This window comes from Falco punctatus (assembly GCF_963210335.1).
Source record: "Falco punctatus genome assembly, chromosome: 6".
NCBI classification, from domain to species: domain Eukaryota; kingdom Metazoa; phylum Chordata; class Aves; order Falconiformes; family Falconidae; genus Falco; species Falco punctatus.
In genome coordinates, this window is record NC_137585.1 from 50,777,473 (window position 1) to 50,788,181 (window position 10,709).

The 10,709-nt window shown below is 44.4% G+C and overlaps 1 protein-coding gene across 1 annotated transcript in view; it reads right to left on the reverse strand.

The window, feature by feature from the left end:
- Positions 1-7,324, reverse strand: part of PRICKLE1 (prickle planar cell polarity protein 1) — a 70,866-nt gene extending 63,542 nt beyond the window's left edge. Inside the window, exon 1 of the mRNA XM_080392116.1 lies at positions 2,735-7,324. The gene's annotated coding sequence lies outside the window, so the exon portion shown is untranslated. The remainder of the gene's footprint in view (positions 1-2,734) is intronic.
- Positions 7,325-10,709: the final 3,385 nt, after the last annotated feature.

The following is a 10,709-nucleotide window of genomic DNA, read 5'->3' on the forward strand; positions in this document are numbered from 1 at the left end:
CATCTTGTAATCAGGGAGTATTAATGCAATATTATATCACAGAACAGTTTTCCCAGAAACACAAATTATGAAAAAAAATATGTTTCCGAACATGTTTTTGTACCCCAACAACAGGGATGTCTTTACTTCAGGACAAGGAAGCAGTAGAAATAAGAAACAAAATCCAGCTTGTTTTAAATGGACTTCACTACTGCACATACAATTAATGCTGGAATGCACAAGACATACCATCCAAGCAAACAGAGGTTTTACATGTAAGTGGCAACTCTTGGTCTGCTCTCTTGGAAACTGTGTAATACATTGTCAACAGCCGCTACACACAAGATCCACATTACAAAGCAAAGGGACTTCTTTCAGGCTAGGATACAAAGGCTGCAGCAGAAAGGGTCAAAGCAATCTGCAAAGCCATAAAATGAACCAAAGCCATTTAAATTACTCTGTAAAATGTAGACATCCATTAGCATAGAAAAGTTTCACAGGAAAACAAAGTAAAAGCCGTCTGATTTTCATATGCTAATTAATTAAATATGCCAAATGCATTTAATCTCTTATTATAACCATAGGGGGAGACAGACCAAACTCTTGAAGTTCTGAAAAGCCAGGTCATTAGCGTGCCAAGTCATTCTTCAGATCCTCTCCTTGTAATACACATTTACATTCCCAGCTTATTATATATGTAAGTAAAACCTGGCTCTCCCACTCCCTCCATTTCTCCTTTGGAAGACACTTGCTATCGCCTGCTCCTGTATTCTAAAAGTCTTATTAAATTTCAGAAAGAACTCGCTTGCAAGGAAGAAAAAGCACAGAAGCTGTTTTGCCAAAAGCCCGAGTTAAGTGCCCTGGTTCCCCTAAGATGTAGAATAAGATAATTGAAAATTAGATTAATAACATTCTTGCACATATGCATGAAAATCCACGCATAGTTTGTAGTCTTTAAGTTCAGATGACATTTCTAGCCATTTATTGCCTTTCCAAACACGAAAAGGATTCCAATGTTTACATAAGGTTCTTCTTGCTTAATAAATCTTAAATTGAAACAGATTTTTTTTTTTAACAATTACCTTCTTCAGAGTTATCATACTACAGGATATTAGGAAAAACCAGACTCTCCTGTTGCTTTTACCCACATCTGACTCCAATCTTAATAGTTTAGCTATTAACCCTGTAAGGTCCCCACACACACACACCTTGCCCAGTTGATGTTAAAATTTTTATACGACTGATCTGGGCTTACTCATTGCAAAACCTTTTGTTACACAGAAAGAGAGCAGCTCCGTGGACCTTGATTTACAGGACACAATTAACCGTGTTGTTGGCAGAACTGCACCAGCCCAGCTCACCCGGGCCTCTGCAGTGTGAAATGAAAGAATCTGTCACTGCGGTCAGAATCACTGCTCTGCTTCTTTCTCTCAGTTCCCTTAGCAAACCCACTCTGACCTGCTGAGATTTTGGGATGCAAACTTGGCTGCTGTGATATACCTGTTCTGTAGAGAAGTAATACAAGTAACAATAATTCCTCCTAGAAACATTAGTAACTAGAACTAAAGGGGGGATGGGGGTGGGCAACAGCACCACCACCACATCCTGCTGGAAAATCTCGGTAGTCACTCCGACTTTGCCATGCAAAACATGCAGTTTAAACACCTCCGTTACCAGCTGAACAACGAAAACAGGGAACTCGCCTAGCTGTAGCGCTAGCCATTTATTTTTTGCCACCTTTTAGGTTTTAGCATGCAGGGAATACGCATTGTTAACCTTTAAATCCTCTGCATAAACATTTCTCTGAGAGCTTGTAAAATATCCCCCGCTGCGTTTCCTGGCTCTCCAGTTGATGGCATTTAGAAACACTGGTACTGGCGGGTGCTTTATTTTGCTTTCCGCGGCCACCCCGCTGGGGTACAATGACAGATTCCCGTCCAAGGCCAGACCTGGCCGCCCCAGGCTCGGACCACAACGAAGACGCCCGGGACTCAGCCCAGCCGCGCCGGACGTTAAACGGTGGCTGCTAGAGTTCGAAATCCCTCAGCGGGCAGAGATATTCTGGGAGAAAGGGCTCGGGGGGCGCCCATCGCCCGCCCTTCCACAGCCCGCTTCGCTGCCCAAGGTTAAAATACATACACACTTCGGCGAGGTCCGTGCTGCACCTCAGCCCCGCTGCCGGGGCGGGGGGCACCCCCCGGTAACACACCGCGCCGGCAGCGCGGAGCCCCGAAAGGTGCCGCCCCCCCCGCTCCGGCCCCGCTGGGGTCGGGAGGGCCCCGGGCGCGGACGCTTCGCTGCGAGTAAAGCGGCAGGCGGGGGCCGCCTGAAGCGGCCAGTTGTCACCCCGCTAACAGGCAACAGCTGAGCTCCCGCATCTGGACCCTCACTCAGACCGGCGGCCCCGGCCCGCCACGCCTCCCGCTCCGCCAGGCGCACCGAGCCGGCGCCGCACGTCCCCCCGCCGCGGCGGTCGGCGGGACCCCCCCAGCCCGCTCTCCAGAGCCTGCGGCCCCCGTCCAACAACTCCGTGCTGGGCGGCGCTACTCCAGCGGCGCCGGCTCCGGGCGGCTCCCCACTGAAGGCAAACGGCGGGCGAGGCGCAGGAGCCCCACCGCAGAGCGGGATGCTGCGGAAAGGGCTCCGCCGGCGGCACGATCCCGGCTGCGGACGGCGCCCCGCCAAACCCGCCGGGCGTCCCGCCGCGCCGCTGCGGGCTGCCCGTCAGCCCTCCCCGCGGGCAGCCGCCACTTACCCTCCCCGCAGCGCGGCCGAACCGCGGCGGCGTATTCCTGGGCGGCGAGTGGCAGCGGGGGGCCGTCGCATCGACAGCGCGGCAGGCGGGCACCCGGCTCTGCCCCGCGGAGTCAGCGCCGGCGGCAGACGCGCATCTCCGGCAGCACCGCGGAGGGGACCGCCCGCCCGGAGCCTCGCCAGCCGCCGGCAGCCTGCGCCGCCCCGCCGCGAGTGGCCGAGCCCTGCGCCCGCTCCCCGCCCTAATGGGGCTCTGCCGCCCCGCGCCCGGGACAGCGACATGCGCGCTGCGCCGCGCCCATTGGCTGCCGCCCGCCAATCGCCGTCGGGCCGGGGCGGCCGGCGGCTCGGAAAACCCGGCGGGGCGGGGCGGCGGCGGCGGCGGGGCGCGAGGGGGGGGGGCGCGCCCCGGGCCCGCCGTGCCCGTGTGCCCGGCGCGGGGGCGCGGCTGCCGTCTGAAGGGCGGGGGGGGCACGGCAGCGCGCCTGGAAACCGCGCCGGGGCTGGCTGCCGCCCGCTGCCGCCCCCCGGTCAGGCGGAGCTCCGGGCCCAGCGGCTGGCTCCCCGCCGCCGGCTGCTGCCGAGGGCGTAGGGGAGGGGAAGGCAGGCGGGAGGTTGGCCCGCCGGTGGGTGCGGAGGCGGGCGGTGGGGCGGGTCGGTGGGCTGCGGGCACCCGCGGGTTGCACGCGGGGCACTGCTGGAGAGAATGGGCCCTCGCCCCCCTCAGCCCTTGCCCTCACCGGCCCTCGCCCTCCCGGCTGCTGGAGCATGGCCCCGGGGGGCTGACGGGGGTGGGCCCTCTCCAGAGCCGAGTAGCCCTGATGCTAGTGTGAACAAGATGGCAAAACGAGTGCAGTAGGGATTACAGGGACGCGGGAGCAGGCAGGTATACGTTTAAATCCCTTCTGTGGTGACCGGCACTTTTGGAACCTGTGCAAGCTATTGGAGTGTGCAGCCCTTATTTCAGTTTCTCCCACCTCACAACCTTTAGGCGACATGAATTGCACTCCTGGTTCTCTGGTGACCTCGCAGTGCTCGAATCCTCTATGAAAAAATCAGAGAAGGATGAGTAGCGATGAAAACGTCTGACTTATGTTGTATCTTTTTCTACAAATGCAAATTGGAAAGTGAGGTAATTTTACTAGGATGACTTCTATAGCTATCACAAACTCGCCCCACTTGGTGAAACAAATGTGTTTGGAACTCTCAAAGCTTAATATAAACCTGAAATTTGGTCTGTTGTGTGGCAGTGTCTCTCTCAGTTCTCCAAACAAGGAATTATTTGAGGTTAGGAAATGACAATTTTCCCTTTGTGTCTTGAAGCATGTTTGGTTTTCCTGTGCTAGCAGAGTAAGTTTGTTATCTGGAATCCAATCTGGTCAAAATCATCTTTCTGTACGCCAAAAAATAAATTTGTAACTCACAGGAAACAACTTTATTACAGGTAAGAGCGTTAAACCTGCTTAATCACCTTAAAAGTTTCAGCAGTTCTAACCCTGGGTGCTCTACTCTGCCGTTTCCTTGCAGCCTGGACCTAGAATCAGCATTGCCCTGCCGAACGCCTCCTTTTAAATGCTAACCAAGTCTGAAAAAAAAACACTTCCAGATTGCATCTGCATGGAAGTTTCAGAGGGAAAGCAAAGACGCTTGTACAGACAGGTGAAACCTCAGAAGAGGCAGCCTCTATCACTCTTTCCATCACAATGAGTTTGGATTTCTCCTGTAATTTAAGAAAAAGAACAGAAAGGATGAAGTACAAGTGTGAAAAAAATTAATACATTCTCAAGAAAAGGATGGCAAAAGTGTCAAAAGGGCTGCTTGTAGCCATCTGCTGCTATGGAGCTGTTTGTCCCTTGTCCTGTGTTCTTCCCTGCTACCTATTCAAGCATTTCTGTAGCGCTTATCACGGAGATCTAAATACGTTTAGGCTGTGCTGGCAGCGTTGCATGATTTCCGTCATTTACTTCTTCCCACTTCAGGTTCCAAAGGCATAGGAAATAAGATTGCTTGGCTTCTAAATAACCTTGTCAAAGGTGTTTACAGTCATATATTAGCAGATCTGAATCTGGAATGAAAGAATTTATGGCCAATGCACTCTTTTAAGTTGTGTATCTGTTTATCTGATCCTCACTTACAAATGCCTCTAATTAAGCTATAAACCCTTAGTTTCTACTTAACCATATGGGTAGCCTGGGAAGTTTGCTACAGTAATGTAATTTACCCATTCTACAGCCATGTCTGCAATGCAAATCCAGCATAACTGCTTTAATATTGTCACAACCTGCTCTATTTTTCACAGCATGGACAGAAATAAAGCCTGTCCAAGTTACCAGCTGTAGTCCTGATGAAAAGGTGCAGATAGTTTTGTCTTTGGACCTACAGGACTTTGTGTCTGGGAGAAAATACGCCCATAACCCTGCAAACAGTAGGAAATAAGATAAAAAATACAATCTGAAAATGCAAGTACTGGGGAGAGAGTTGTAATAGTCTCCATTATTTTTTTGCATTTTCTGTGGGAGTTACTTGGCTCTCCTGTGATTTTGTTGCATTCTACCCTTGGGTACTGTTCGCAGTTTTTAGTTGCATACACTTTTCATTCACTTGAAGTCTGGATAGTTTGAGGATTGGGTCTACTCTGCCCTGGATTGTGTTGACAGAGGGTATAAGGAAAACTTGCACATAAAAAAGGCCCAGAGTTACAATATCTATTTGTAGATCTTAAACTTCTATTAAATATTTCAGAAATACTTATGCAAGAAAAAAACATATAAACTACTGATGCGTAAGTTTAAAAGGGGCTTGAGTCCCAGCCTTGTTACTGTAACATAGTAAAACCCCCAACTTCCATGGGGGTTTTGTAGACACAGTAAAAACTCCAACTTCCTATTTTATGAAAAATGTATTCAAAAATATGTTCTATATTTAGGATTTTTCTCTAGAAAGCAATGCTGCCAGTTATCATGAATTTCATGTAAGAAATATGGTGTTTGGTCTATGTTACAGGAGCTTGAGATTTAAAAATGTGAAAAGTTTTTGTGTGATTTTGAAGTAGGGGCAAAAGCATCCTTATAGATTCACACAGGTACCTTGAAAGGAAATGCCTAGAGCAATCCATCAGACCATCTTTTCCAATCCTGCCTCTTCCAGTGAATACTTTAAATATTTCTTACTCTCTTTAAAGTATCCCATGTTTTCATATTGAAACCTCACATGCAGAGTTGCGACTGCAGCTGCAGGTAGGTGAACAAAACCAGCCCTTCAGCTAGGTAGCAAAAATACAATCTAGCAGTGATGTTGCTTTGAGGCTAGCCCGGCTTGGAAGAGATGGCTGGACCAGATGCCCCTAGAGGTCCCTTCCAACCCTGCTCCTATCATCTACAGCTGTTGGATTTGGCCAGTACGGAAGACGCAACTCAGACTATGCCGTCTCATTACTACAGCAGTTCAGGTACCGGGCAATAGAAAAAGGCCATGCCTGGAGATGCAGAGTTTGAGTGAAGCATAGCAGACTTTATACTGACATTAGGCCACCCCACATGTGTCTACCTGGCGCGTTTACTGTGGATTTAAAACAAGGTTTGTGTTAGATTAGGGGCAAGATTTTGATTTTTAGCAAGGTCAAATTGTACTGGTTTGTTTTGTTGTAGCCTTTCTCTGTGGTGTGGAGCATAGACCAGCTTCATGTGGGGATTTTTGGGGAGAAACAATGCTTTAATTTCTGCTGCTTACTTTCTACAACACTGTACTTTCTTCTTATTTCTTAGTCTTTCTTCAGGAAGGGAGCCCACAATGGGTATAATGGCCATTCTTTTCCTGTTTGTACTTCTAAGTAGCAGTAGGAATGCCTCAGTTTCCCTGTTTGCATGCAGAGAAAAACTGTCTTACACCACATGGGTCTTGTAAGGTTTAGTTAATCTTTGTGCAGCACTTGAGCTTTTCAGACAAAGCTGTATAGAAGCACATCAATGATTAATATTAACAAGAGCACCTTGTTCTAGTTCTGCTTTGGTGTTTCTGGGACACTTCAAATGGAATCAAGTCATGTGAACTGGCAGAAGCAATTAAGTATAAATTTTCAAATGCCGATTCTTATAAATCCAGCTATTTTCTTTGGCTTGTACCCAGCAATATGTTCATTATTGGTTGTATAGATTTGGCTTAAAAAATCCAGCTTTAATAGTGAGTTTTCAAAATGTTACTGGTTAAGAGGGCTGCTTTTCCCACCACCTTAGCAGGTGTACTGCTTCCCTGCCCTGTATCCTCAGGAGTCTCAACAATCTATATCAGACCTACTCCAAGTGCTGGATGGTCTTTGCAGGGTAGTTGAAAAGCTGGTCACCAGCTTTTCAAATAAGGGATAGACAGAGGAATACTGTGACTCCATCTAAGTGTCCAGGTTTGATTTCTTTTCCCATGTAAACCTGGGTGTAGCATGCATGGAGGGAAGGAATTGCATCCTGATACGGAGTCAGGAAAAGCTGGAATGCATGCTTGCATTTGAGAGAGGGGATGGCTTCTCATTTTTTTCCAGTTCAAGTATTGTTCCAGGCTAGTGGAACTTTACTTTTCTGATTTATTTTTGCAATAAAATATTTTTTGCAATAATAAAAAAAAATATTTTTGCAATAAAAAAGAAGAAGAGAAAACTCCTTTTCTGATTTATTTTTGCAATAGTTCTTCATTGTCGTGTAAGAGCTGTCCTGCTGATTTTTGCCCTGTTTGTTTGGTTTGGCCTTATCCTATCACTCCATAACTTTTTCAGCTTTATGGTCCTTCCTAATCTCTGTTTAAAAGTTAGCTGAATCCTTGTGTGGCCAGCTGAAAAAAGTTTCATACAGATTTAATTCCCAGGCATCTTCCCTAGCTGTTTAACATGTCCTCTCTACCTGGGCTAAAATGTTATCCTTACATGAAGGCTCACACCCTGCCTTTGATCACAAACTTCTCAAGTGTTTTTTTTAGTCTAGGACTAGGATAAAATGAGTAACTTGACTGAGGTGAAACCCCCGACATGTAGTTTACAGTATGTGTAATCCCTCTGCTGTTTCTGAGATCTGCTGCTGTGCCTTGTGCTCTCTCCTGCCAGAGCTGGAGTCAGTCCTGCTAGCTGCAGTGACGTTTGGAGCAGATTTTGGAAAACATCCCAATGTTTCGGTAGCTATTCCAGCCATGGATGATTGTACTCTTCCTTCTGAGTGGTCTCAGATGAATCTAGTTATATTCAAGAAAGCATGGCAAAACTCCCTGCATTTCTTTAGTTCCAGATGAATACTCAGAAACCCTGGTCCTTTGCATATCTGTTTCCCAGTCCCGCCAGACATTAGACTCCTACCTGTATGCCAGTGAGGCAACCATGGTTTTTTGGCAGTGTTTTCCCCAAGAGTGTGGCCATTTCATTGCCTGGAGGTGTTTCTGTCTGAACAGGAGACACTGAGATTGAGCAACCTTCTGTTGTCCCTGCTTTGAGAGATGAAACAGCTTTGAAAGCATATGTCTTGGTCCCACATCCATGAGACACTTGATGATTAGCCATTTCATAAGATCAACCCAGATTTATAAGTACCGCACAGAAAAAAACTTGATAGAAGGCAATAAATATTATTTTGGATAAATATCCTTGATGATTTTAAGAATCTTTTGTTCTTATTAAATTCAATTTACTTAAAAATTACACTTTGAGAAGCCAGGGTGTTAGAAGATAAGGATAATACACCATGCCATTTGTCCTTTTCCTTCTCTATAATGGCACAAGTTTAAAACACAACCCTAACTTGATTAGCTTTTGTTTCACTGTGTTACGGTTTTAACATTATTTAAACATAGTTCGTTATTTAACTGTGCAGAAGATCTTAGTCTTTTACTTAAATGTAAATTGCAAAGTACAATCGCTAAACAAATTGATTGAATACCATTGATTATTCATCAAATAATTGTGGCAAATCATGTAATCAATTATTCATCATCCTCAGAGAAGAATAGATGACATGAAGAATAAGTTGTAATTAAGGTAAAACACTATTGGATTCTGTACTGATAATTTCTTTTGAAATTACAATTCTTGCAATTAAATCAAATTGAAATTAAAATGTGAGTAGCCTGATTGAGGCACTGAGTAATGATTGTACAAAAGTGTAATCTGCTAGAGTTTATTCACGTATGGGGACACAGATGACATTCACTGCCTGAAATATTTTCTGGTTTTCCCCATGCTTTACTTCTGTCTAATGCAAGGATGCTGATGTGATTATAGATTTTAGTCTCCTCCATTATTATGTGACCGACACACCAGTTACAAAAAGTAAAACACATTCTTAATAACAGATTAATCATTTAATTCCTGTGCTAGATTTATCTTTAGCCTAATTTTGTTTGTTTTTTTTTATACTAAGTGCCACCCAGAATCTAGATTCCAAATGAACATGGATAAATTTACATTGCTGTAAGGATTTGATTTTGCACATCTTATGGAGTTTTGATTTTATTAATTGATTTATTATTTCCATGAATACAGGACCTGACCTGATGGACATTTAAATCAATGGAAAATCTCCTTTTGTCTTCAGTCGTGTAACATTCCTAAGAAAAAGTATCTCTAGGAAACAATAAAAACATCAACATTACTCTTCATCAAAACCACTGTTAATGAAACAATTTCTCAGTCAATTTGACTCAAGTAAAAGTGACATCTGATTGAAGCAGTCCCCAACATGTGTCAATGCTGTCTTGAAATATGCAGCATTTTTTGACTGTCACACTAAAAATTAAAGGAATGAAATGGTCTTCCACCAGAGGAAGTAACCTGGAATGTCAGTAACATAGCAAATTGTGTTTCTTTTCAAATTCAAAAAATATTTCAGAAGAACAGATAAAGTTGGGGATTTGTTAACACCAGGGATGAGTTGTTCTCTAGAAGTAATCACTATTCAATCTATATAACTGAACGCAGCTATTAGTTGCAAATAATAACCTCACATGACATTGTTTTGATGCTGATAGGATGAGTGCAGTAATACAGAGAGTACAAATATTTAGGCAGATTTGAAATTCATGTACTTGGAATATGCTTTCAGTTATGATTAAGAATATGATTTGGATATGAGTTGTCTCACAGGTTTTTAGGTCTTTTTGCCTCAATGACATGCATTGTAACCATCAGTTCAGCAGCCATAAAGGCAAAGGTTGCAGGTAATCTGCACGCACATGAAAAAATATGTTCCTAAATAGCCCTTGTTTTGAAAAATGAAAAGGGAGAACAGAATTAAGTCAGACTTAAACAGCATTTTAGCTAGACTGCTAAAGTGAGGCAGAAATGGTAATGTCATCAGAAGTATTTCTCTTCTCTCTGCTCTCTGCTAGACAAAATGCATGTTATTAGGTCTTTATATGAAGTATCAATAAATGAATTATTTTCAACATTTCTTGAAAGTAATTTTAGAAAATAAATATGAAAAAAACAAAAAACCCCAGAGTAAAAGAAACTTGAATTTATATTATTGAAAACATGAAATAAATTTGCTTTCTGTGTTTTAATGCATATCATGTTTTCAGTATTTGATGTTCTTTATTCAAATTATTTGTGTTTCCATGTATTGGGCTGCATGACGTTGATTCTCTTTTCTTATTGGGTAAAGGCACTGTACTGCTAGTGTTTGTATAGACTAATTTAAGATTCTGCTTCCTTTAGCATTTTGAAATGCATTTTCAGAAAGCATTTAAGTTGTACAACTTGGGAACATGGGCATTCATGGAAACATAAAAGCCACGAGTAAATAAATCAAAGGATGTTTTTTGGAGATGGTGAAGAGCCAGAAATCCAACAGAAGGAAAAGGGGATAATGAGTAGCAACATTTCTGAAAAGCAGAAATGTTTACAAGAATTTGAATTCTTGGTGTTTCCCTCCCCAGTATTTGCCAGATTCAGATAACAAGTATCTTCACTGAAGATGCAACCCGAACAGTTGGTAATTAAGCACTGA